Source organism: Amblyomma americanum, chromosome 1 (genome assembly GCF_052857255.1).
Source record: "Amblyomma americanum isolate KBUSLIRL-KWMA chromosome 1, ASM5285725v1, whole genome shotgun sequence".
Taxonomy (NCBI): domain Eukaryota; kingdom Metazoa; phylum Arthropoda; class Arachnida; order Ixodida; family Ixodidae; genus Amblyomma; species Amblyomma americanum.
The window spans coordinates 411,942,728-411,970,250 of record NC_135497.1 but is presented as its reverse complement, the minus strand read 5'-3'; the positions used below and the strand labels follow the sequence as shown (position 1 = coordinate 411,970,250).

At 46.0% G+C, this 27,523-nt stretch overlaps 1 long non-coding RNA gene across 1 annotated transcript in view; it reads right to left on the bottom strand.

Moving 5' to 3' along the window:
• The window catches only part of LOC144103010 (uncharacterized), an 88,086-nt gene extending 63,312 nt beyond the window's left edge, over positions 1-24,774 (bottom strand). Inside the window, exon 1 of the long non-coding RNA XR_013308265.1 lies at positions 24,693-24,774. This is a non-coding gene — a long non-coding RNA (uncharacterized LOC144103010). The remainder of the gene's footprint in view (positions 1-24,692) is intronic.
• Positions 24,775-27,523: the final 2,749 nt, after the last annotated feature.

The following is a 27,523-nucleotide window of genomic DNA, read 5'->3' as shown; positions in this document are numbered from 1 at the left end:
GTGACCTGCGAATGTATTTATTGTTATAGTGAAATCTTACATTATATGAAAAAATTGCTTTCATAAGCGGTTTCCCGCTCAAAAATGCTTTTGTCCAGAATTGCTGGGCATGTAACGTCCCAAAGGAACTCAGGCTATGGGGACCCCTTAGTGAAGGACTCCAGAGTTTTCGACCACCTGGGGCTCTTTAACGTGCACTGACACCGCACAGTGCACGGGCCTCTAGCATTTCACCTCCATCAAAATGTGACCTCCGCCGTCGGCTGTGGAACAGCAGGTCATGGAACAAATTAACGCCGATTTCTATGTGGACACAGTGTTTGTCTTGCGTATAGGCCCAAAAATACTGTGTTGGTGCAACGGATCCAACTTCACCTCACTGTCAATGCATGAAAGGAAATATTTAAAAACAGTTTCCGATGAATATTGCAGAGTGCTGCAGCGGGATCGAGGCCATCGACATTCCCGGCAGGTGGCCATCCGGGGCCCGCATAGGCGGCGACGCTTGCGTTGGACCTGTCCTTCACGATAGAAGAACTGAGTACCGTTATTGCGGAAACAAACAAGCGCACGTCTCCAGGCCACGACAAAGTTGAGCAATGAAGCTATCTCAAAGCTACCTCGCAAGTCTCGCCTCTGCATTCTCGAATATTACAATGCTTCTTGGGTGACTAGTGAGGTCCCCACGGATTGGAAGCTAGCAAAAATTGTGCCCGTTTTGAAACCTGGAAAGGAGCCAACAAGCTGCGCATCTTTCCGGCCTATCGCCCTACTGAGTTGCGTAGGTAAGCTTATGGAGAAAATGATCTACAAGCGCATCAAATGGTTCATTGAAAGCCGTCGACTGTATCCCCAAAAAATGAACGGTTTCCGCAAAGACAGGTCAGCGATTGATGATGTCATCGGCCTCGTTTCGTCACTTGAAGAGGACCATCATGCTGGCCGGATCCCCACAGCTCTCCTTCTTGACATCATGTCTGCTTTTGACTGGGTTTTTCATCATGACATTCTCGCAGCCTTGGCCAGTACTGGCCTCGGAGGGAAGTTATACGAGTGGATTGAAAAGTACTTAAAATAGCACCAAATGTTTATGTGCACTCGAAATGTCCAACGTTGTTTCACGCAGACGAGAAGAGCGTATACCTCCGGGGACCGTACTCAGCCCTCTCCTGTTCAACATCAACCTGATACACATAACAAGAAACCTACCCCGAGGAGTACACATTACGTTTTATGCCGATGACATCTGCATCTGGAGCGCGTCAAAATTGTGCCATGTCACACAGCATTGTCTCCAGAGAGCGTTACTGCACACCTCTCTGTATTTTACTCCCCGAGGTCTGTAACTCTCGCCAGAAAAAAAGTGTCATGGCTGTCGCAAGAAAAAAAAATTGCCAGGTACTCGCTTCTCCTAGGTGGACATGCATTACCTCACGTGCGATACCAAAGATTCCTTGGTATTGTTATCTCTCTAGGACATGCCAGGTTAAATTTTTCCGTGAGAGGGTTGCTACAGCATCCGAAATTTTAAAATTCTTGGTGGGAACACGATGGGGCGGCAAATGTCACTCCATGGTTCTTCTTCAACAAGCCTACGTTGAAGGAATATTCCGTCACTTCTTGCCAGTTCTTCGCAGACTATCGCCAACAAGTAAAAGGTCACAAGAGGCCGCGCGGAACAACTGCCTACAAATCTCTCTTGGCATTCCAAAGGGTTCATCGGCTTCGGGAACAGTAGTGGAAGCAAGCTGCTTTCCGCTCGATGCCATCGCCGCTGAGGAAACTATGCGAACACATCTCTGGCATGTGCGCCAAGGAAAAAAGCACTTCCTGCGCCGGGTTCACATAACTCACACTAACTCTGGCTTCGGCCAAGGTGTGCAACTGCTCAACCCTCCTAAATGACTCGGCCAAAGCAATTCCTGCCTCCAAACTTCCCACCCTAGGAAGTTTCGCTTCTCAAGATAATTCAGAACATACCGGGTGTAAATACGAAGAGACACATGCCACAAGCAGAGCTACTGCGAGCTACTCTGACTTTCTTCGCTGAGAAACACTCTACGCACATCCACATCTTCACGGATGGCTCAACTTCACAGGAGTCTTCCTCTTGCGGTCTTTATGTGCGCTCGACAGGCCAACCGTTTTCCCATTGCCTGCAGCGGAAGACATCATCAACGGCAGCAGAGCTCCACAGGATTAATGAAGCTGTCTCCTATACCTCGCGCCGAAGCCCTGGCCGTTGGGTGTCTTCACGGGCTCCGAAACAGCGCTGCAATCTCTGTGCAGCCTACAAATAATCATCAGCCGGTTTATTTTCACATCAGTTACCTGCATGACTAATCAGCTGTCGCAGGCCACTCTATTACATTTCAGTGGATTCCAGCTCACTGTGGAATCACAGCCAACGAAAAAGCGGATGAAGCAGCCCGGAAAGGTTAACACCGGAATTACAAGCTGATTTACCACATGAGGTCTGAGGCATTTCAACTAGAAAAAAAAAAGTGCTTACTAAAAAAAAAACAGCTGTGTAGCTTGCCGACACATAATCACCAATTTATGCACTCCATCGAACCACACCTAAGATCAAGACTGTCACCCTGACTTCCTCGCCGTCTGGAAGCTCTTTATCATCGACCTCGTCTAAACGCTGCATTTACGAACGCCTTACAGTTCCGTTTCGGTCACGCGAACAGTCCTTGTTGCGATAACTGCGGCTTGGTAGTAACAGTGGAGCATGTTTTGTTAGAATGCTCAGCGTATGCTGAGGAGCTTGCACATTATGAGCATCATATGGAATCACTCACTTAAGTTCCTCTAACACTCGACCGTGTATTAGGACTCTTGCCTGGCAAAGGCAGCATAGACGCGCTATGAACTTTTTATTCGATTATTTAGGTGACATCGGCCTTCTAGACAAACTCTACTCCCTCCGTTAAGCCCTCTCACTGCTTATTCTCTATGCAGTGAAGCACTGCCTTCACCTCTCTCATTCCATCTTTATTTGCTGGAATCCTTTCCGCACGCATAGTAGCAAGTCAGCGGGTTTAATCGCCGGCTAAATTCTCTGTTCTTCAATTAAAGAGCTTCTCTCTTTCTCTCAAGAACAGAAATGCACACCACTGCCACTTAAGCTAGCATCTTCATATTTACTGAGGGCGATGCCAATATGACAGCAAACAATTATATAGTACAGGTTTTATGATGCTTGCGAATAATAAAAAAAAGACAATGATAAGAATATATTTCTGTCGCGTTTGGCCAACTCTTCTTACTTTCATGGGTGAAAAAATATCATTCGTACACGGAGGAAAAGAAACAACAAAGAGGCCATAATCGGTGTCACTTTTTTCATGAGGATTTGGAAAGTAGCCGAAGGCAGTAATTGTTGGGGCAGTTGAGACATTACTATGTCTGCCAGTCTTGCTGTGGCTTGCTATTGACGGATATCTACCTGAAAATCTTGCTCTGGCTCGGTATTGACTGAGTGACTGATTGCGAGCATAAGCCGTTGGCAGAGCTGTGCTGTCTTCAACGGATGCCGGGACGCGTGAACGCACACACCGTTTCTGCCGTGTGCCAGGAACCGACACGCCTGTACGTGGAAAACCGACCCCCGTCGGAAGAGGCGGACGGCAAGGTGGTAATGGTTCGCTTTGCTCGTTTGCACCGCCACTACCGCCGGCACGACTGCTGCCTCCAGGCTGGGCCTCTCCCTTCCCTTTCACGGCTGCCCGCCCGTCGAGAGACTCCGGGAAACGGCCTCACGCACACTGTCCGTCGGCCACGTCAGTAACCAGAGTACCTCAGCGTGTGCGCGCACGTTGTTATAGGGGGGCGGAAGCAGCGGCTGTGCTCGTGTTCGCTGAAGCGAACATTCATTTGTCAGAGGCCCGAATGAGCCGCTGAAGGCAAAAATAGAAGCGCGGAGCGGATGGCAAAACGGGTACGTAGTGCGATGGGCGATATCTCGTTTATAACGAGTGTCTGGGTTGTGTATGACCGCTTCGTGGGCGCTGTTCGTTTCTTTGTGTGCGTGCGTGGGTGCGTGCGTGCATGTGGTTGCTGTGCGTGGCGCTGCTGTGCGCGGTTTTGCTACCACAGACGTTGGATAACGGTACGCACGAGGACTGAGCTTCTCTATCATACCGCACTAGTTGTTTTCACAGGCGATGAACAAGGTGAAGGAATCCTTGCGAGCCGCACGACATTACGTATACTGCGCATCTCTGTCCTTGTCTCTCTCCTTATCACGCGCACCGCAGATCGCTTCCGTCTCATCCACCAAACAAGTCAGGGCGACCTCTCACACTCGCTTGCGCTAGTAAAAGTTCGTCACGTATCAGTTCATGCGCATGACGACCTTACCAGAATGCAGCTAGATCACCACTTCACACTAGCGAAGGCGAAAAGTGTCATAGTGTCTTTTTTTTTTACGGCAAGAGCCTTTAATGAGAGCTCACCTTGAATCGTCGCGTCACTGAAGCCCGTTGCAATTTTAATCGTAGTCGCAGTTGTACCCGTAATAGTTGTAGCAGTAGTAGTAGTTGCAGTAGTACTTGTAGTTGCAGTTCTTCCTTGTCTTGGGGCTAATCCGCTTGTGCGCCAATGCAAGCCAAGACAAGGAAGAACAACTGCACCTGCAACTACTACAACAAACGGATCGGTGCCAAACCAACAGGAAAATAATAGAAGGATGAAAAAGAAGAGGAAAGATAGAGAAAACGAATAAAAAAATGAAAGAACAAGGTATTGGAGAGTTGGGGAGGCGGACATGGGCTGACGCTGTTATGGAAAGAGATACAGACATGATGGCTCTCGCCGAATGCTTTAACTAAGCTGTAGTTTAGTTTAGCCAGTTCTTTTATTTTCGTACTTGCGTTTATGAAATATTGCCTGAAAGTTTATTTAGCAATTGTGCTCATGCGAAAATAAATGAAATGTTCTACTTTTAAAAATATGGCCTCCAAAAATGCATAAATTGCATTCTGAGCAAACGCGGCACTTAGCGCGCGCATTTACTTTTTAACTCACTCTGCTATTCGATTGATTCGTTCAAATGGGGTCTCAATAAGCTATGTGCTGTTCGCTACGTGGTGCCACGTTGGAATAACCCGCCTGTTTTCACAGCGCTGCTGCAAGGTCTCTCAGATGACATACACGCTTGCGTTGATTGAGGTGAACTAAGTGGCCAGCGTTAGGCCGTGAGACAGTGGGCAGTGGGTGCCGATTGTCACAGAGATTTCTTACGGTGCTGCCAACTGCAACAGTGAAGCGGCTATTGCGGTTTCGCAAACAGGAAGGCGTGCGCCAGGTAACAAGAAGCGATAGCGACTCATCTGTGAAAAAAAAAAAATCGGCAGAGACACTTAAGACAGCTTACGTGTAGGAATGCGAAAGCATTGCTGTCGCTGGGTGCATTGACACCCGCCTACACAGACACGCGCGCGTATGACATTGCCCAGAACTCTGTACGACGAAGCCGCCGCGGAGGCTCAATGGTTATGGCGCTCGACTGCTGACCCGAAAGACGTGGGGTCGTTCCCTGCCGTGGCGGTCGAATTTTGATGGAGGCGAAATTCTAGAGGCCCGTGTACTGTGCGATGTCAGTGCATGTTAAAAGACCCCAGGTGATCGAAATTTCTGGAGCCCTTCACTACGGCGTCCCTCATAGCCTGAGTTGCTTCGGGACATTAAAATCCCATAATCCATAAAAGCTTTACGACGAACGGTTGCTTCAAAATTTTGACACAAAAGTCTGGGAAGACATACAACTGAAGGTGCATATGTAGTCGGTCCGAATCCCTGTCGCAATCTAGCCTCCAGCTAGATTAGCATGTAAGCTATATGCAAATCGTAGAAATCGTATACGACACCACCTGAAACGCTGTACGACAAACGGTTGCGTCACAATTTTAGTACGAATGTCGGCCAAACTAGCGTCACATGGAGGTTGGCCAGTGGCGAGTATATATAAACGAACGACATGTATAGGATTGCATGAAGTGGTGGTGCTCGACTTGCTGTGTGCGTCTTACGGCCGCTTGATGAAGTCACCCGGTTTTTCTTGCCATCGCTGGGATTTCCTGTACAACCTGCGAGTACACACCCACACACACAGACACGCCGCCGGCTTTTCTCGCAATGGCTCCTGCGAATTACTCTATTCTAAATAAAAGTTTTCTCTCTCTCGCAATGACACTAGCAATGCTTTCGCATTGAAAAAAAAGCATGCTATGCAGACTATAACTCTACATTTTCATTCGCTTGCCTCAGACTAGTGCGAAAGTTTAGGGACTTCCTGCGAACCTTTTCGCCAGCACTGCATCGTAACGTTTTGCTTGAAACGCCGAAAGAAACAGTGGCAGTTGCCGCAACAAATGCCGTTTAAGCTAAGCGCAGTGAAAAACACGCTGACGACTGAGCGAAGACAGCAATCAGAAGAGTGCTGAAGAGAGCGGTCAGCTGGCGCTCTGAAGTGTCAGGGGGCCGTAGAAGTAGCCAATGCTCTCAAGTGGCGGATTCCCATGCGATCAATTTTTCATATATTGTTTTTCTAGCCGCCGCGGTGGCCTAGTGGTTATGGCGCTCGGCTGCTGACCCGAAAGACGTGGGTTCAATCCCGGCCGCGGCGGTCGAATTTCGATGGAGGCGAAATTCTAGAGGCCCGTGTGCTGTGCGATGTCAGTGCACGTTAAAGAACCCCAGGTGGTCGAAATTTCCGGAGCTCTTTACTACGGCGTCTCTCATAGCCTGAGTCGTTTTGGGACGTTAAACCCCCATAAACCAAACCATATATTGTTTTCTGGTTCAGCGACAATTTTATTCACCTGTCAAATACGCGATCTTCTAGTAACCTCTGTAATCCGCCTACGTATTCCATGAGACAGATGGCAGATGGTGCATAAAATTTGTGGCACGCCACCGCCCTGATGTCCGGTAAAAAAAAATGTAACGTAACGGCCTCTACTGAATTCTTTTTTTCATCATTGCGGCGGACTTATACTATAGGACATATGCAGTATAGCCCATCGTACGATACGTATGTTTGCAGGTGTTACAACTCGTTCGTTATTTCATTCGTCTAGTTCGCGTATTACATGGCGTGGGAGGGGGGGGGGTATTTCTTGCTGTAGCAATCGCTTGGGCTAATGCGGTCACTGCGACGCTCCTAAGATTTCGATTCGACGCTGTTCTATCATTCTATCATTTATATGAATAAAGAATATAGGCTTTCACTACGGAAAAAACTGCACTGGAGTCACGGAAAGTGCTATATCTTGCATGGAAGTGGGAAACATTGCGGTGCAAATAATTTAAATGTAATGCACACAGTGCAGCAGAGGACTAGACCCTGGGATCCGCAATGCTACTGCCAGAACTGTCGGCAAATATAGAGGCTACTGCCGCTCAAGGAGGCTACCAGCTCTCTTGCAGCAAAGGTTGAACTGGGCTTATTATTTTTCATTCTTTTTAGCTTGCCCCAACCTAACAAATGTCTCCAAAGGAGACAGGGGAGAACTCGCAGGAATCAGTGGAAACGGTCGAATCCGCAGTAACCTTCCAGTCCGGCAAGTACGATGAACTGCTTTCATCGAAGAATGCGCAGAAGGCCCCCGTCCATAAGCTGCCAGTGGAGGTGGAGACTGCAGCCAAATTAAAATGCGCCAACTGACGAGATTACTTTTTTTCAAAAGAGAAACAAAGAATTTAGAGCAGGATATAGTGAGCGGCCTAAGACGGAAGTCCATGGTTTTCCCGCAAGGCCTGGTGAGCAACATTTGCCAATAATTTAAAATGTGGCACAGCATTTTGAAATTTTATTTACTGAAATCTGCGTCTGAGGCTATTTACCACTTTCCTGCTAGAAGGACGGCATCTTTCCTGCTCTGATCGGGTTCTCTTCTTTGGCTGTCAATGAAAAGGGGGGGGGGGGGGGGGGGGGATGCGTGCCGACGTGACATTGAAAAACTTTGAGAAAAGAAAAGAAGGTAATGGAAAGAGCTGCTCGTTATGGCTTACATGACGGAAGCCAACAGCCAACGAAACCGAGGAGCATAGGGGATGTCCTTCTAAGGCGAAAGCTTTTAATGGCTCATTCTCCCGTCCGTACGGCGTCCGTTACATCCAGCAACATGATAAGAAAAAAATCTTTGCGCACGATGGGATTCGAACCACGATCCTTCCGTTCCGCAGCGGAGCGTGCTAACAATCACGCCACTTCCTGCCAACGCATATGTAGTTCTCCTTGTCTAGGACGCTGGAGAGTGTTTGCGGAAAGGCGTCGAATCAGACGGATGCCTCCCAAACGCACTCCAGTGTCTCAAGCATTGAAGATCCACAAACAATTGTGCGCTTAATTATCATCTTAACCGCACATCTGTGACACAATCAGCAACCCTGCGCTAAAGGCCTTCGCCTCACCGAACTTTAAGTCAACAAAGTGCCCCCTGAATTTTTTTTAATTTGTGGTTTTTTATCAATGGGAGGATAATAAAAGCAAAAGAGAAAAACAACCAGATGCCGACGGTGTGATCCGAACCCACTACCTCCGAACCTCGCGTCCGGTGCTCTATTCCAACTGAGCTACGGCGACGGCCGTCCAGTGTTCTCCTTTAGGGGGTATTTATGTATATTGGGTGTAAGCGAACCTTGAGAGTGTTCACCAGCGCCGCCATCGTCAATAGCGGCGGACGTAGCAGGTCCTGTATTACCGCGAGCGCCACGGAGGAACGTGGTCGTATGGTGAGGGCGGAAGCTGTGCGAGAACCCTCTTATGCTACCCATGGAGTCAATACTGCCAGATTTGATCGAGTCCCTCGCGAAACTATTCAGCAAACAAGGGAACGGACAGAGGTGCTCATTATGACATGTATATATGACGGGAGCCAACAGCCACTGAAACCAAGGAGCATAGGGGATGATTCTTTTTAATGTATCATCAGTGGATGATTAATAAAAGCAGAAGAAAAAACTACCACATTCCGCCGACATCGAGTTCCTTTGGAACAAAAGTAGACTGAGCCTGCCTAAAGCACCTACGAAGCAGGTTGGTGTGCTGATTATCTATATAATATCAATATAAACAGGATTACATATACTATATTTATATATACAGGATGTACATGGGCTATATCTATATAAACAGGATTGCTGGTTATCTATATATCCTGTCTGCTTCTTGTTGTCTAAATATGACTATCGGAACCAGGGGTGTTCCGCGGATTCCACTAAATGAGAGCTTGTAAGTTAAAATATGACTGAGACAGTCAAACGCCTTACTAAAAAAGTGAAAAGCTTGTCTTGTGTATTTTTTAGAATGATTTTCTAAAGGGTTAACAGAGCGGTCTCTGTTGCCCTGCCTTTCCGGAAGCCTAATTGAGCGTCACATGTAATATTCTTACAGTGGAAAAATTTAGACATCCGAGAGAAGATAACCTTTGCTAATCCTTTGGAAAAAGCAGGAATGACAGAGACTGGCCTACAGTTGCCTGTGTAATTGCTGGCACCGGCCTGAAATATGACAGTCACATTACTTTCTTCATTTCCTAATGATACACGCCTGTTTCTAGAATCAAATTGAAAATGAAGGAGATGAAAGTTGTCAGGCCTGCCTGGACGAATTTGAAGATCGGCCTCGAATAGATAACTTATATTTCACGGTGTCAATGATGCAGAAGCTGAAACATGGGCGGAGTCTGAGAAGACGATACGCACGCACCTTCTGAGCCCTTTTTCCCTGGAACTCACCGATGAAAGCACTTCAAGGGCACATCGTCTTCGAGCTTCCGCTCCAAATAGATGCCGGCCTATCAGTGTAAAGTTCGCGTCGTACAAGGTCAACGGCAGCATTTGGAGACAGAGATCGAAAGTGAAAAATACTGGCGTGTACGTACAGGAGGACTTTTTGCAGAGCGACCAGGCTCTCGCGCAAAAATCTGCTGGATTTATGGCAAGTGACCATAAATACAACTTGCGTTACAACAGGCTGTACGTAAACGATCAATGTTACGTATGATGCGCAGAAACTGATGCGGTATGCGGAGCAGACGCACCCAACGGACCTGCCTCCGACAGTGATGCACCAACTTCGCCTGCATCAACTTCGCCCTCTGGTCCGGCATAGCGAAATGTAGTCGCTCAGGCGTTACCTAGTCTTGATTACTCGTTTCTTTTTACTAACATTAGGAGCATTAACAAAAATTTTAAGAGGGCATTGAGGTCTGCTTCAGTGGAGAAATGCAAAATCATTGTGTTTGTTGCTGCTGCAGCGTTTGACTTGCTTCTAGTGCGACTAGTTGCTTCTATTCTGCGGCTACTTCGTTCTTTTCTGTGACTACTTGCTTCTCTTTTGCGACTATGTGGTTCACTCTGCGGTTACTTTCACACACACACACACACACACACACACACACACACACACACACACACACACACACACACACACACACACACACACACACACACACACACACACACACACACACACACACACACACACACACACACACACACACACACACACACACACACACACACACACACACACACACACACACACACACACACACACACACACACACACACACACACACACACACACACACACACACACACACACACACACACACACACACACACACACACACACACACACACACACACACACACACACACACACACACATATATATATATATATATATATATATATATATATATATATATATATATATATATATATATATATATATATATATATATATATATATATTCTTAGTTGTTCTTTTTGCTTGTTGCCCTTGTATCTTTAATATCTATATATGTATTTGTTCTTCCTGGATATATAAAATGATCTGCAGTGTGAAATAAATAAATAAATAACAAATTTTTCGTCACAATATACTACGACACTTCGCTATATCCGGTCTTATTCAGCTCAGGGTTATGACGCTCGGCTGCTGACCCGAAAGACGCAAAAATGCAACGAGATGGGTGCGCGCAAAGGAGAGCGCAGGAGGTTAGGTGTGTGGCAGTCGGACAGATCGGTCGTGTGAGGCCGGTGGTGGTCCCGGGGCCGCGGAGTTGGAGACGCGAGTTCTTTGAGCGGCGGCCGGACGGGTTGGCCGTGTGGTGGCCGGCGGTGGCCTGGAGTCGGGGAAGTTTGAGGTTTTATATTTAGTTAAAGCGGAGAGGCCGAAATATTTCGGCACATGTAAGCCAGTTGTGTACATATTGTAATAAATAACTTCTTGAGGAAAGCCTTCCAAGTGTCAACGTCAGAAGACCTGCACACCTGTCTGAAACTCACCAGTCGCGAAGTACGTCCCCAGGGTCACTCACGAGACCCGCCCTCTACCACTCCGCGTCGACATCTGGATCCAACAGCATCGACTCGACGAGAGGGAGGGCAAAAAATTTGTGACTTTGTTATATCAGGTCCTGTTCATTATAACCGACTTTTGTTCACGACATACTACGACACTTCGTTATATCCAGCCTTGTTCGTTATATCCGATTTTTGGTTAAGAAATACTGCGACACTTCGTTATATCCGGTCTTTTTTAGCTCTCATTACGACATACTCCACCCTCTCCTGCTTCATACCTCAACAGCACAATTATTTTTATGACGCAACACGTTACGTGACTTCTGGTACCACGATCTGCGGACACTTCCTGCAGACGCCTTTTCCGCTGCATGAGCCATATAATGCTTTCGCATTAATAAACGCGATTCATTGTCATCTTTATCTGACACGTGCTTTGCTGATGGGATTATCCTGACCGAAATGTGTTGTCTGGGGAAGTTGATTCTCGGGAACTGTTCACGTGGGAAAAAAAATTACGTCGACAGATCTCATCAGTGCGGGCGCGTAGGGAACGGTATTTTGATTGTCGCATCTGATGAACTTGTTTCATGTAGTGTTCCTGTGAATTTTTCACTACAATTTCTTTGCACTTGTATTCCTTTGAATATGAAGGACGTTGTGTTTTGCGTATGCTATTGACCACTTAGCCCGCAGCCTTCTCTCTGCGACGACCAATGTGACGCCATCAGTTCAGTCCTTTCTAGGTTTCCGAGGGCTCGTATTTATGTTTTTGATGATTTCATTCTTCCCGCAATTTCATGGAATAACCCCTCTTTTCAAGTCTCACCCGCTTCATCAGAATGTTCTGCATTTGTTGACTTCAACCTTGTCCAGATAATAAAACAACCCACCCGCGTTACCTAGACGTCTTCCAATTAACATATTCGATCTTGTGCTTACTACTTTTCCTGAAACTATATGTTCAAATAGCTTTCTTCCGGGCTTAAGTGACCATAAGGCGATTCATCTAACTATGCCGTCACGCTCTCCACTGTGTTTAAGGCGATAGAAGTTACTCAGAAACTATAACAAGGCGTATCCTCAAGCCATTAATGGAGATCTACTTTCTTCCCTCAGTTCTGGGGGAGTTTCATTCACGAAAACTGGCGCATCTTTAAAGCGAAAGTGAGTGAAATCACTGACGAATTTACCCCCGTTCGCCGGTTTCTTTTTTGTTCTAACTAAGCACCCTGGTTTAACTTATCGCCAAAGCACCTCCTAAACAAGAAAATAAATGCATCTGTTGCTGGTAAGATGCTGGTAAATTACACCATTATCTTACTGTTGCGCCACACTACAAGCAAGCCTTGCAGCGCGCTAAGCGTACTTTTTGTCACGACACACCATCTCAGTTGCTTGCTTCCAACCCACAAAAATTCTGGAACGTCATTAGTATGTTAAAAAGAAAAGATATTTGATTTCATTCCCAAAATAGTTTCCTGGTTCCGCTTCACAAGTGTTGTGATGTTATAAATGATACAATTTTTCTCATCTTTTACTAATTTTTTTGCTGTCTACTTTGTCCCATGTTCTGGTTTCAGAAGTGGTTCCGATGGAGCCAATTACTATCATTTATGAACGGGTTGCAAAGCTAGCTGAGAAAGGAAATCTTACATTCAGTTGCAGGCGTCAACGGCATGAATTATAAGTTCCTGAAGACTACATTTTCATAGTCATTCTGATGTCTGAAATTTTTACAGTCTCTCCTCAGCGCATCAGTTCTTGACGACAGGAGCATCGGCACGGTGGTTCTTGTCCACATGTCTGGTGACGTTCATAATCCCAATGACTACAGGCCTATCTGAAAAATTGACTTTAAAATTTGCCTTCAAGGTATTTACTAAAGTAATCGCAAATAGAATAAGCCCCACCTTGCACTTCAATAAACCAAACGATCAGGCAGGCTTTCGCAAAGGATGCTCGAGAATGGACCATATTCACACTACCAGTCAGGTGATTGAGAAGTGCGCATAATATAACCAACTCCCATACAGGGTGGTTCACCTAAGACTTGACGCAATTTTTAAAAATAGGCTTATTGACTCAGAATAGCGTTTTTTACAGCACAGCATTGTGAGTTGTGTAGTACATCAAAATACAGCTAATATGTGCTGACTAGCAGGTTGATTAACTAATTTTAAATAGTTAATTTTAAACTATTATTGTTAGGTTCCTTCATTATTAAAAGGCCAGTAGTCCAATGTAAGTAATACCCATATCAGTTTTTAGAAATTCGAAAACGTGGCTATCCTCGGCGCAGTGACCGAACAAATGTTGGCTATTTCGACCAGTTACGCGCACTGGAGAGGTTGCTTTGCCTGCAAGCTTCTCGGAAGCGCATGTATTTTGGCGCGATGTAGAGAAATTTTGTTGGGCCACAGCGCCGACGGTAACCACGTTTTCTAAATTCTAAAAATGACGTCGGTATTACTTACGGTGGGCTACACGCCTCTAAATAATTAAGGAGCCTAACATTAATAGTTAGAACATTAACTATTCTGTATTAGTTGACCAGACTGCTAGTTTGCACGTCTTAGCTGTATTCTGATGTACTACACCGCTAACAATCTTATGCCGGAAAGAGCCTCCTTCTAACTGAAAAGTTATATTTAAAAAAATTGTCTGAAGTCTTCGGCGAAACAACCTGTATATACGCCATGGACTTGAAAAATTACAGACCGATCAGCTTACTACCCGTTGCATACAAAGTATTTACTAAGGCAATCGCTAATAGAGTCAGGGCAACCTTAGACTTCAATCAGCCAAATGATCAGGCAGGCTTTCGTAAAGGATATTCCACAATAGATCATATTCACACTATCAGTCAGGTGATAGAGAAATGTATTATAAACAAAAACGTAGCATATGGACGGGGCGTAGAAGGGCGAAGACAGGACGGTTGCTACACTTACAACTGAATAGAATGAAATGCGACAGTAAACCACACCCCATCCCAGAGCAACAACACGCATGCGCATAACATAAAACAAGATAAAAACAAACTGATAATCTTAAAACGTGTGGAAAAAGAGAAAAAAAGAGAAAAGAGAAATAGAGATAGATAACAAAAGGTGTCTTGTTGGTAATATGTCTGACCAACTGGCCCCTCAGTATATTCTGTTAGATAGAGAAATGCGCAGAATATAACCAACCTCTATATAAAGCCTTCATTGATTACGCGAAAGTATTTGACTCAGCAGAAACCTCCGCAGTCGTGCAGGCATTGCGGAGTCAGAGTGAAGAAGAACCTTACGTGAAAATACTGGAAGATTCCTATAACGACTGCACAGCTACCATAGTCCTCCATAAACTCAGCGATAAAATTCCAATAAGAAACGGTGTCAGACAGGGAGACACGATCTCGCCAATGCTGTTCACCGCATGTTTAAAGGAGGTATTCCGAGGCCTGAATTGGGAACAGTTGGGAATAAGAATAAATAAAGAATACCTAAATAATCTGCGAATCGCTGATGACATTGCCTTGCTGAGTCACTCAGGAGGTGAACTGCAAAGCATGATCAACGAGTTAGACAGGCAGAGCAGAACGGTAGGTTTTAAAATTAACGTGCAGAAAACCAAAGTAATGTTCAACACTCTGGCAAGGGGACAGCAGCTCACAATTGGCAGTGAGCGCCTGGAAGTGGCAAAGGAATACGTCTACTTAGGGCAGGTAGTGACAGCTGATCTGGAATAAGAGAGGGAAATAACTAGAAATACAAGAATGGGGTGGAGCGCATATAGCAGGTTCTCTGAGATCATGAATGGCAGTTTACCGATATACCTCAAGAGGAAAGTATACAACAGCTGCGTCTTACCGGCACTCACCTACGGGGCAGAAACGTGGAGGCTAACGAAAAGGGTTCAGCTTAAGTTAAGGACAACGCAGCGAGCCATGGAAAGAAAAATGATTGGTTTAGCGTTAAGAGACCGGAAGCGGGCAGAGTGGGTGAGGGAACAAACGCGGGTTAATGACTTCCTAGTCGAAATCAAGGGAAAGAAATGGGCTTGGGTAGGGCATGTAATGCGAAGGCAAGATAGCCGCTGGTCGTTAAGGGTAACGTAGTGGATTACAAGAGAAGGCAAGTGTAGCAGTGGTCGGCAAAAGTTAGTTGGGCGGATGAGATTAAGAAGCTTGTGAGGATACGGTGGCCGCAGCTGGCAAAGACAGAGTTATTTGGAGAGACATGGTATAGGCCTTTGTCCTGCAGTAGGCGTAGTCAGGATGATGATGACGATGATTTCCTTAACATCAATTCCGTGCAAGCTCCCTGAACATATTGATTCGCACCTTGTTGATTACCTATAATCTAATTCGTTTTTTTTACACACTCACAACATGGTTTTCGTAAGTATCATCTCTGCGAAACTCAATTAATTGCATTCACTAATGATTTGATTTCTGCTCTTGATCCCGCATCTCTTATTGACTGTATATTTATCGACGTTGCAAAAGTTCTGGTACCGTGTAACACCAACTGCTATTTTATAGGCTAAGTACAGTAGATATTGAGAGTGCTATCCTAAAATGGACTAAAGGTTACTTAAGTAATCTATACCATTATGTAATAGCTAATGATCATGAATCCTCCATTTCGCCTGTAACATCTGGTGTTCGACAAGGACCCTTACTAGCACCTCATCTTTTCCTGTAGATATAATAATAATCTTCCATGCTTATTTACTTCCAAATAAAGACTTTTCGCTGCTGATAATGTATTATACAGATAAGTTACTAACCTGGTTGATGCATGCTCTCTTCAAAATGAACAGAAAAATATAGGAACTTGGCTTATGGAACTGAACGTTAACAAATGCAATACTCCTTTGATGACACCTCACTCATCCAAGTTATCAAGTACAAGTATCTTAGTGTTCAAACAACAGATCATCTGTCCTGGAAGGTGCACATTGAATATATTACTAATGACGCTAGCTGCAAGCTTGGTTTTACCAATCGCACCTTTTCCCTGGCCCCTATTACTTTAAAATTACTGCTGTATAAAACTTTAGTCCGCTCGAAGACTGAGTACGCTGCCTTATTGTGGGATTCATACATTTAAGTATCTCATTGCTTTACTTGAATCAATCCAAAAACGCTCTGCAGAATTTATAATGTCTAATTGCTCACGTCATGCCAGTGTTTCACAAATGAAAAGAACACTTAACTTTTCAGATCTTTACATACGGCGTCACATTTCTCGCCTGTGCACTTTTCTTAAAATACTAATAGTTTACGAAAATAGCCTAAGCAATCCCTGTTTACTCCTACAATGCATCGATTGTCCCGCAGAGATCATCACCTACAAGTTCATATTCCGCGGTGCAGTACTCACCAGTTCATAAATTTCTTAGTCCCTAACACTGCCTCGGACTGTGACCACCTGCCCCTTTCCATAGTCACCATTATGGATCATGTCAAATTCAAGGATCCTGTTATCTACTTAGTTGCTGTAACCACTCTCGTTTTTTTCTTCCCTTATCATCCTCCTTCTTTCTGTAACGCATGACCGGCCCTTAGAGTAAAAAAAAAGGAAATGAAATGAATGACTGTAATTACTTGCCGGCACATGCATTTTGGTCTAACGATTTCTTTGACAAACCAAAACGCCTTTTTACAAGCTAATTTGAGTGAATTTGGATGTTTTTGTATTTCGTATGTTTTGTGTGCTGCTAGATATTGTATGTTTTCATTCTCGTGTTTGTACGCAGAAATTATGATTTCATCCTACTCGGGCAAAGCATTGCCCTGCTGTATTTTGATATAAATTATGTACTATTCAAGAAGCTGGATGCCATGCGATTAGAAGGATATTTCAAGGAACTCCTAAAAAGATACTTCGATCAAAGATCGCAGATTGTTCAAATAGATGACCACCTTAATCAACGAAAAATTCGTTATTTCAGATGCTTCTCATGGTTTCGTTTTGTCATCTCCGCTTTTTAACTTATAGTCTAACGACTTACCCATACCAGTTTCTAGATAAGCATATTTCGGTATGCTGGCGGAACTCTTCTTCTTTCTATTAGTACTGATTATACGAAAGCAATTTCAGACCTTCAAGAAGATACTTTTTCAGTGGTGAATTGGCCTACATTTGAATCAATTTCTCTGAACGCACATAAAGCAAAACTGATTTGCTTTCATAATCCGCACACACAAAAAAAACCCTCGATTATTCGTTTATTCTCGATACATTTGTTTGTACCGATTATTACTCTGTACCAGTTAGGTATTCGAGAACAGTAAAATATTTAGGCATGCCTATTGACAGTGATATGACCTGGTATACTCATTTTAAAGACATTTGTAGCAAACTTAGCTTATTATCTTGAGTGTTCAATAACTTGTTTCATGATTTCATTTGAAGTTAGAAAAATTGTTTTGCATGTTTTCGTCTATAATGTGCTCAGGTATGAAATTATTGCATACTATCATCGCTCACCTTCATGGTGATGAAAGGATAACAATATTGTAGTACTGTTCTGTTGTTTTAGTACATATAAAATGTATTTTATCGGCTCTACAGCCACCTTCTTTTGATGCACTTTTCTTACACACAGTTATAAGCAGACATTGTTGTCAAGTAACTTTATAATTGACCATATACCCCCCGCTTCCCCCACCTCGTTATATTTCCTGTTCGGAGGTGTTTGACCCATTTTGATCGCTTTTTAGAAATAATGATGCTACCAACACTTTAATGTCCGTCCGAAACGATTATTCTCTACAAAAAAAAAACTCTCCTAAAAACATAGTTGCGTGAAAATCTGTTGATGCGTAGTATCTTACACTTTACTTTCTGTATATTCTTTGCTTTGCGCCTGTTATACTGATTCCCAGAGACAGTCCGGCAAGCCTTTGAGGCTTGGGAAGACCCAATAACAGCTTCTTCCTATAATAATTATTATTATTCACGGATGTAGTCCGTGAAAGCGCAAGCAGTATTTTTTAGAGTTAGTGGGAGGAAGATTTCTTCGCTGCACGCGCGGCGTTGGCTCCATGGTTATAGCGTTCGGCTGCTGACCCGCAAGACGCGGGTTCGAGCCCGGCTGCGGCGATCGCATTTCGATGGAGGTGAAATGCTTGAGGCCCGAGCACAGCGCAATGTCCGTGCACGTTAAAGAACCCCAGGAGGTCGAAATTATCCGGAGCTCTCCACTACGGCGCCCCTCATAGCCTGAATCGCTTTGAGAAGTTAAACCTTCCTAAAATTAAATCTTTGCTGCACTGATTAAAGACGTCTCATCCTGAAACAGTGCCGATGTATCCTTGTTTCTTGAAAGAGAAAAACATCCTTATTCAAAGACTTCAGATTTAACGTGTGTCACTTAAGGGCACAGGGAAAACCATGTACTTTCCATGTATTCTGATGCATACTTAAGACCCGTTATCTCTGCAGCTACTAAACATATATCGTTCGTTTTTTTGTTTTCTTTCCATTTTGCCTTCTTTTAAGTGAACTAAAATTATTGTTTCTTTAGCGAATATTTGCAGTGCGGTTATTTTTTCCCTAGAACCATATTTTTTGGTGCTTCTAAAGAAAAAAGAATAATAAAAACTTCTGCGCATAAGTGTTCCATTCGAGTTCACTGCATAGCTTTAGAACTTAGGAACACGAAGCTGTTAAAATATCAGCCTTGTAGCTTTTCTTGTTTTTTTAAATTAAAGGCCAAATGTGACAAATAATTACATTTTGGAGATATTTACTGACAAAGACAAGAACAAAAATGTATACTTCAATTTGTTTTCCAGAAAGAACATGCACCCAAACATCCCTTAGTAGCCGCCAGCAATGTAGTCGTATACCAGAGTCAATATGGTGCTTCTTTGCGTGTTGCTTTGCATCGGTGCCTACTTTTGCGATCTGTTTTGCGTCTTTCCCACCAAAGTATACTTACGACGACGGCCCACATCCCCCAACCCATATCACGATGCAGCCCCCCAGTGATATATTAAATACCTTCAGGATGTTACCTCTGACCATGCTGTTATCGCTGAATGTGACAGCTGTATCTATGATGGTAATCGAAGATGTGCATTCTGAAGAATGCATTCTTTTTTACGCGCTCCCAGAAGACGTGCTGAAAGACCGCGTCGGCATTTTGGATTCGCCCATCGAGGTGTTCTCGCGGAGCTAGTTACTGGAAAACAGACTTCATGGCATGAAGAACTTGTCTTGTTTGCCATCTATCTGTTGTAATCATACCAAATGACTGGGTCATTAAGAACACAACCCATGACAGGGCTCGCTGTCAGTAGCCAAGACGTGGAAGTACGTGGACCAACTCTCCTTGCTTTCTAACAAAAACAAAAGTAAACATTCAAAATAACAACACAGCAGTGAAGAAGTCGCGTGCTTCAAACCAGGTAAGAAGAGTGTCATAGTGAAACGGGCCAGTATTGAATTCAACATACTGTGTACCTTTTTTTTTGCTTTGTCTGACCGCTGTTAAAGGATTAGGTGAGCTCAGAAAAAATGCGTTTTTCTTTAGTCATCACTTTTGCTGCAATAATTTGAGAAAGTACGAGCTGCAAAAAAAGCGGTCCTGCCCACTCGGCCACTTCGCAACAAAAACCAGGCTTTTCTTGTTCTATTAAATGACAGGAAAACGTGTAAGTTACTGAATAATGTTCAGAAATGTTTTGGCATTTGATATTGGGAGAAAAGAAAACTTTAAAATATTCAGCCTACCCTGCGCCCATAAAGCTGTCGCAAGGGGCTCGGTACAGCAAATATATACACGCAAAAGAATTTGCTAGAGCAAGCCGACTGTCGATCAGCCTTCATATATGGTTCTTTTTCAGGGTGAATGAAGGTGCCTTTTATCCTCTGCAGGGCTTGTCGATAAATTAAGGAGCATTAGGCCGTTGTAACACCATTGTTTTACAGCACCCATACTCACTCCAGCTGTTGGAATAAAAATAAAGACCAACAGTGTATCTTAAAGCACAACTGAAGGTGTTTTAGAATTCTACGATATTAAACGGGCGAATGTGTGAAAGCTGCAGGTAAATCTTGGGAAGTATTTTTGTGCTACAGTTTACAATGATGACATAATTACCAAATAACGCTGCGGTGGCGTTCAGGCTTCTCTGCAGCCCGCAGCTGTGGGTAGGGACACCGTCAATGACGTCATCTACAGCGGCGTCACATTTGCAACGCAGAAATGTTTGTTCGGAGGCAGAAAACCAGCGCCACCGAAGTTAAAGGCCGCGACACGTTGTTTGGCGGCATTGGGCAACGCACAGCAGGATGTGGGCCAGGCAGCGGAAGTCTGAACCGACGCAAACAGCGATGTCATTGCCTAGTTTCTCCTCACTCCTTCAATGCTGTCAGAAGCCTGAAGATAGCCGTGACTCTCATCAGCGATTATGTCATTACTCTAAACGCTAGAGTAAAACAAATTTGTATATATATTAATCTTCATGCTTCATACATTCGAATCCTTAACTCTCGTCCAATTCTCAAAAAAGCGCTTCAGCTTCCCCTGTAATCGCCGTTACCTGGTGTGTATGCACCAACTATGCACCAACTAGCCCAAAAAGAGGTGTTAATGTGTAAGTGTGCAGCGAAATGATTCCAGCCTACAGTGACAGATCTTATTGAATTGGGGGCAGATGTATAATAACCATCCCTGTAAAAGAATGCGCGATAACAACGATTTAAAGATGACGTCACATCTATTAAAAAAATCCATTTATAAGTTAAAGCTTGCCCGAATTTTCCCCGAGCGTCCCGCTTCGCTGGGATTCTTGGGGAACGGCGTCTGTCGGGGTCTGCTGAGCAGTTTCTTAAAATAAATCAATGCTCCAACTTGAATTATTTGTTCATCACAAATAAATATAAGCTGACGTAATTACACAGCAGAAATTTTGAAGGCGACCTAAGTCACATTTTTTTCACTAATATAAACCGGAACGTGCGAACAAAGGTTACGCCACACGTAAAATTCACTCTACATGCAGACGAAATCATTACATCTCACTTGCCAAGCGACACATTAGCCGCCAAAGAATTAGAAATGACAATTGGGCAAGTTGGGAAACACTGAATGTAACGAAAATCAGTGCCGTGAAGGAATGTGTTCGTACGAAGAAGTGAAAATCTACGCCGGTCCTGTGCTTCTTTCGTATCATGCCAGTCTCCGTTACAGTGAACACTAAACAATCGGGACAGCAGCTCCCGTACGCCTAATGGAAGTTTCCGTGCCACGGCATGATATGCAAGCTGCGTAGATGGCATGATGGCCTTGCTTGAGCAGGTAACCGTGCCATACGCAACCATGATTTCTGACGGCGTTATCGTTTCGACACTCGCACGTCCAGGCACCGCGGGCGCGTGCACAGTGGGATTATCCGATAAGAGCTTATAATATTATCGAGGTGCTCTTCTGGGCCATTTGGTCTTACAGCTCTTAACAGGACACAAAAGATAGGTGATCCGTTGATTTGTGTAGTGTCGGCATGTTTGTTGTGAAGGGTAGATAAAACCCTACTCATCACCCTCTGGGGCGGAGTTTAATTTTCTAAATTCCCTCAACCTCTTTCCCTTCCTTTTCTGCTTGCTCTTTCATTGCATTCTACTTCCCCTTTTTAGTTTAAGCCCTTGCGGTGGCTGAGTGGTTATGGCGCTCGGCTGCCGACCCGAAAGACGCGGGTTCGATTCCTGCCGCAGCGGTCGAATTTCAATGGAGGTGCGATTTTAGAGACGCGTGCACTGTGTGTTGTCAGTGCACGTTAAAGAACCCCAGGTGGTCGAAATTGTCCGGAGCCCTTCACTACGGCGTCCCTCATAGCCTAAGTCGCCTCGGGACGTTAAACCCCCATAAACCATTAACCTTTTCTCTTTGTTCACTGAGTTTTCCCGCACGTGTCCTGCAGTGCTCACGTGCAAAAGTTTCAAGCAAAGTTAGCATTCGAGGACCCGGATGCCTTTTGCAGCCCTTTTAACATACTTATCAGTCGTAGGGCCGAGCATAAGCGCTTTCCTGATTGAAGCCCATTGTTGGAAACCGCCGCTATAGAGATGTCAAGAAAAAAAAAATTGCGGGACACTTTGGCAAATAAAGTGTTGAGAGGCGAAAGCCGACCATTCTGTGACAATTTGCACAATGCCGTGACGACTTCCAGTGGATGTGCCGTCACACCGTTCCCGTGGCTATATCGACGTCCACGCTATTTTGACGTAGTTTCGACATTTTTTACTTTAATTAATTAACTAATTACTCTACAGTCATCAAACTTGGCTTCTAGGTTCATTTTTTCTTCCTCCTGAAGCAACCATTCTTTTTGTGCTATCTTTTTTTAGTTCCCGAATTAACTGCGAACAGACGGACTACAGTATGAGCCATTAAAGGCTTTCGCCTTAAAGCATGTTTCCAAGTCGGGAATCGAACTTTGGAACTTCTGGTTGGAATCGGGAGCGTTATTTTTCGACTACCGCTGAAACAGAAGGCGGAAGAAGCGTGCGGGCTGCTGTCATGCCGCTACGGCATTTTAGCCCACGCTGTCTTGCGCTTGGTTCGCGCAGTGGCAGAGCGCAACAAATGGAAAATACCGCTCTTGGGTCTCTTGACCTCAATCCTCAGCTCCAAGAAGCTGTACAAGTGCTAAGCGCTCAGAATGTCTTTAGGACTTTCTAATAAGAGAATAAGAGAAAACTGGTGCATTTCATTTCACCAAAGTGGTGCTGTCGATTATGCTCTCTAGGGAGAAGAGAGGTTTTTAAAACATAATTATAATTTGGAGGGGTGTTATTTTTACACCTTCATCCACTGGGTGTAAAGAATTGAGGTGCAAACTTGACGCTCAACCAATCACCCAAGAAGCAGCGGGTGCCGTTTGCCACCGCACGTACGCTGCTAAAAATACTACCACGATGTGACACCACCGCTCCAAAAGTTGGAGAGTACTGAAATATTAAGTAATGATAAATTTATGAAGCGCATAAAATAGTCAAAGCTATGATTTCTGCGCTGTAGGAATCGCGGAGATATCGCCCGCACTTGCCGCACTTGTGTAAGAAACAAGTAAGAAGTGCACGTCCGATGTGCGTCGAAAGGCCCCTTTAGGATTATACGCGCTCAGTATGGCGACAGCGTTCAGCAGCAGGCTCGTTGCGAGCTCTTTCGCCCAGAGCGAACAGTTTGATTCGATTGAAGCCGCGCAGCGTTGGTCTCACGCACCGTGGGTGGCCAGCGCGCTTTCGGGCAACCGTCACAAATGTTTCCGGAGAGCATGGAGTTAAAGGACAGCGGGGGTTTTGCTCCTTTGGTCAGAAATTGCTCACGACTCACCTCCCTTGTACCTCTCAGAGAGATCGCCGCCAGTTCCCATGGGAGAGGGGGCAAAAGCTGGCGCTTCGCGTAATTCCGAGCTAATCAAAGAAAGCCGGCAATGGAAGAGATCTGCACGCTTTTTGGTCTGCTTGTTTTCTTATCGCTCCGAGCAGTTAGAGAGCAAGCTTTATGCCCGCCGGCCGCCGCGAGCGCTACAGTCGCGCTCGGGAAGGCGATCCGTCAGCGGTTCAGACAAACACAAAAAGCGACGCTATAGCGGCGCGTTGGAGGAGGCGAAAAAAGAAAGCTGGTCAGCGGTGAGAGCAAAAGATAAACGCCAGGGTGGAAAACGAAACTCGAACGAGAAGGGGCAGAGAATACCCTTGGCAGCAACTCATGCGCGACGAAGCTGTACAGCGAGTGCTTCTCCCCCGCCTCGCGTGGGAATCGCGAGGCACTGCCGAAGAACCGCGCGGTCAGTCAAAAGTGCGCTAGGGGGCGAAACAGTGGGAGTCGGGGCAAAAGAGCCAGGGCCGTTCAGAAAACAAGGGAAATCGCGCGGAGTCGGTAGCGCCGGGGTAAACAAAACAGAAGCAGCTGCTGCTGCTTGGCTGCCGATCGGAGAGAGCTTCTTTGCCTGCGACGCGCGTGCGCTCTGGCGAGCGTTAGCTCCGGAGGGAAAGGGGAAGGAGTTGAGGGAGGGGCTGCTGCTGCTGGGCAGTTCGTGAGCAGTGAACGACGACCGAACGACTACAATGGGATCCGGAGAGGCCAGACAAAACGTGCACTTTACTCGAGAGATTGAAAGTTTTTGGAGGCTGGCGACCTTCCCTCTTACACGAATTTTGGCCGCCACCAAAACACGGATGGCGGAGAAGGAGGGGCAAGGGGCGGCCGCAGAAGGGAGTAGAAAGACTAGGACAACAATGACAAAAACAAAAGGAAAACGTGCGCGGCTCTCTCATCCCCTCATTTCGCCTTGAATTGCTCTTGTCTCTGGAGGCTACGTATGCATACAATGCACGCATGTCGCACCCACGTACCTGTCTATTTGGCGCTATGACCTGTCTGCGTGATGCATGCGGCGGCGATCCAGCACTCAGGTGCAGCGCTGTTGGGGTGGCGTGAGTCAATGAGCGGCTGCATGAATGAGAATGGCGCATCGCAGCGAGCCGGGAAGGCGTACGGGAGGATGGAGGGGGGGCGCTCGGGGGCGGAAACGGACGCGAACTTGAGCGGAGCGGGATGGATCGCGGAGACGATGCGAAGGAAAGAGGCCCAAGCGACAACGCGCGTATTTCCTTTCAGGGGCCACGTGATTGGCGGAGATTCGCTGCCGCCGCCGCGGACCATTGCAGCACGCACGCATCCGCAAACAGAAACGCGAGGCGGCGGCGACGGCGGCGCGCCAGCAAGCGAGACCGGCGCGCGAAAGGCGTGAGAACTCCGCACTCAGCCTCGCTTGTGTGGCGGCGATCGCCTTTTGCCTACTGCGTTTGCTCTTGTTTCCCCCCCGCCGATCTGGGGAGAAAGCGAGCGGTGGCGGCGGCGGAATTGCGTCGTTCCCACTTGGCGTCGGCTGGCGCCCACGCTCCCTGGTGACCAGCTACCGGGTGACCAGTCGGTCAGAATGGGGCAATTTCTCTCCCCCCCCCCCCCTCCCCCCTACCTGCGCTTTCAAGTTTTCCTCGCTCATTCTCTTTCCCTCTAAACTTGGAGGGTCTGTCCGGACATTTATTCCTTCGGCGTGGCTCCCCTGTCACTTCTCAATAGTCATTCGCCGACCCTGTTTCTCTTCGCTCTGGACTTTGTTCTTTAGCCTTTGTTTCGGTTTTCCGTTTCCATTTCTTGAGTACACACGCACCTTGTGCGACTCTTTGTTTGGACCGTAACACATTTTTTTTTCCATCCTTGCGGATGTACTCCTTTTTTTTTTCCTCATCACCACCCTTTCCTCGGTGCCCTCTCCCAACATTCCTGTGTCGCATTTCCTGCCTCTGCTTCCTGCCCGGTTTATTGGCTGAATGTTCTCCCTTTGTGTTTCCCTGACGGCTCTTGTGTCGCGACACGGAGAGAGAACAGAGGCGAGAGGGAAAGCTGCATCGGGCAAGGTGCGCTAAGACTGCCAGCGCCAGAGACCAATCGGGAGAGCAGGCCCTCACGTCGAGCGCATTCTTGCGGCCAGGAGGCACACTCCCCCCCCCCCCCCCCCCCCCCTTTTTTTTTTTCTCATCTCACTTACGGCTTCACACCACCCTCTTACACAAACGCAGGTAATCAAGCCCGCATGAACCACTGCACAGCGGTCCCATTCAGGCGTGGTTCGCATCGCCGCCAAAAGACCCATTTGCACAAGACGAAGGTGTAACCGAAACGCGCGCGGCGAATTGTGTCACGGGGCGCAAGCTCACCGGTGCTGCCTTTCGCGCCCCATCCGAGCGATCTTTGCTGCAGTTAACGAGACCAGCTCAGAGAATGAGATGTGTTTAAACTTTCTAATAGCGGGGTCACTGTGAATTTTAAGCCCATTTTCAGCACACAGCTGTGGACTTTAAAGGCGATTCGGTATCCAGAGTGTGCACCTCTCACAAATCGTATTCCCCCCCCCCCCCCCCCTAACTTTTTACTTTCTTTGTCTGGACATGCGGTCTTACTGAAGTTCTATCAATTTAAATATGCCTACAGAGAGTTACCCTTCGACGTTCTGCCGCGTTCTGCGAATAAAATGCGCCAGCGCTGGAAGCAGCGGCTGTCATCACTAAGTCAAGGGTCGAGCTGTTCGCGCGTCAGTACAGTTCATTTCACGCGCTCGCAACGTCGGCAGACATGATAGTCACGAGTACAGCAGCCATTGCGGCGACAAATCATGGGCTATTCAAGCGTGCGAACATCGTCGAGAATTCGGCCCTGGTTTGCTGGCGCAAAATGCGCCGCGCATAATGCTGTGACGCTAGTGCATCGTCTGTGCAGCGTTATTTCACCTAGACCTTCGAAGCTGCTGGCTGTCCAGTATGCTCCCACCGCTTTGTAATGGTTATCCTTTCGATGTTTTCGAGAAGCTGGTTGCAGGGGAACTGAAGAGGTTTTAGAATTCGACGAGCTTAAAGGCGCCATATGAAGCCGCGTAGGCTTTCAGGCTTCCCCGCATTGCACAGCGCCTGGCTGTTGCTGCAGTGATGACTGTAGCGCTACGTTTACAGCGAAAAAAAAATCGGTTGCTTGAGGGAAGAAAACGAACGCCACCGAAGATAAAGCTCACAAAGAGTTTCCGACGACGCACGGCAGCATTTGTGCGAAGGCAGCGCAAATTTGAAATTTTGGCAACAATGACGTCACCATAAGTTATGCCGCAATGCAGTGAGCAAAAGCATAAGCTTATTCGCTATTTTAATCGGCGATTACGTCCTCATTTTAAATGCTAACGGAAAACTACTTAGCACACTTCACCGAGAAGCTTCATACATTCGAACCGTTGAATCACCTCGAATTCTTGAAAAACCATTTTCGCTTCCCTTTCATTCTATCCGCAGTGGTAAGACTGCGGGAATAATAATACCTCGAAGAATAAAGGAGCGACATATAAACGTAGGAATTGCGGTTATCATCGCAATAGCCATTAAATGCAATAATAAGGCCAGCGGAATCATTTCCAGTGACCTCAAGTAGAATAATCTGCTTTAAAGCGATAGAGTTAAGCCTCCAGTTCTGCGGAAAAATCCTGCGTCGTCGTCGTCGTCGGCGGCGGCGTTATGAGCGAAAAAAAAAAAACAGGTCGCCACCTGCCATCTAGGTCACATGACCGTGTGATGTCATAACGCTCTACCCACCGGATAGGGAGCAAATTATGATTGGTCGCGAGAGGTTGCTTGGGAAA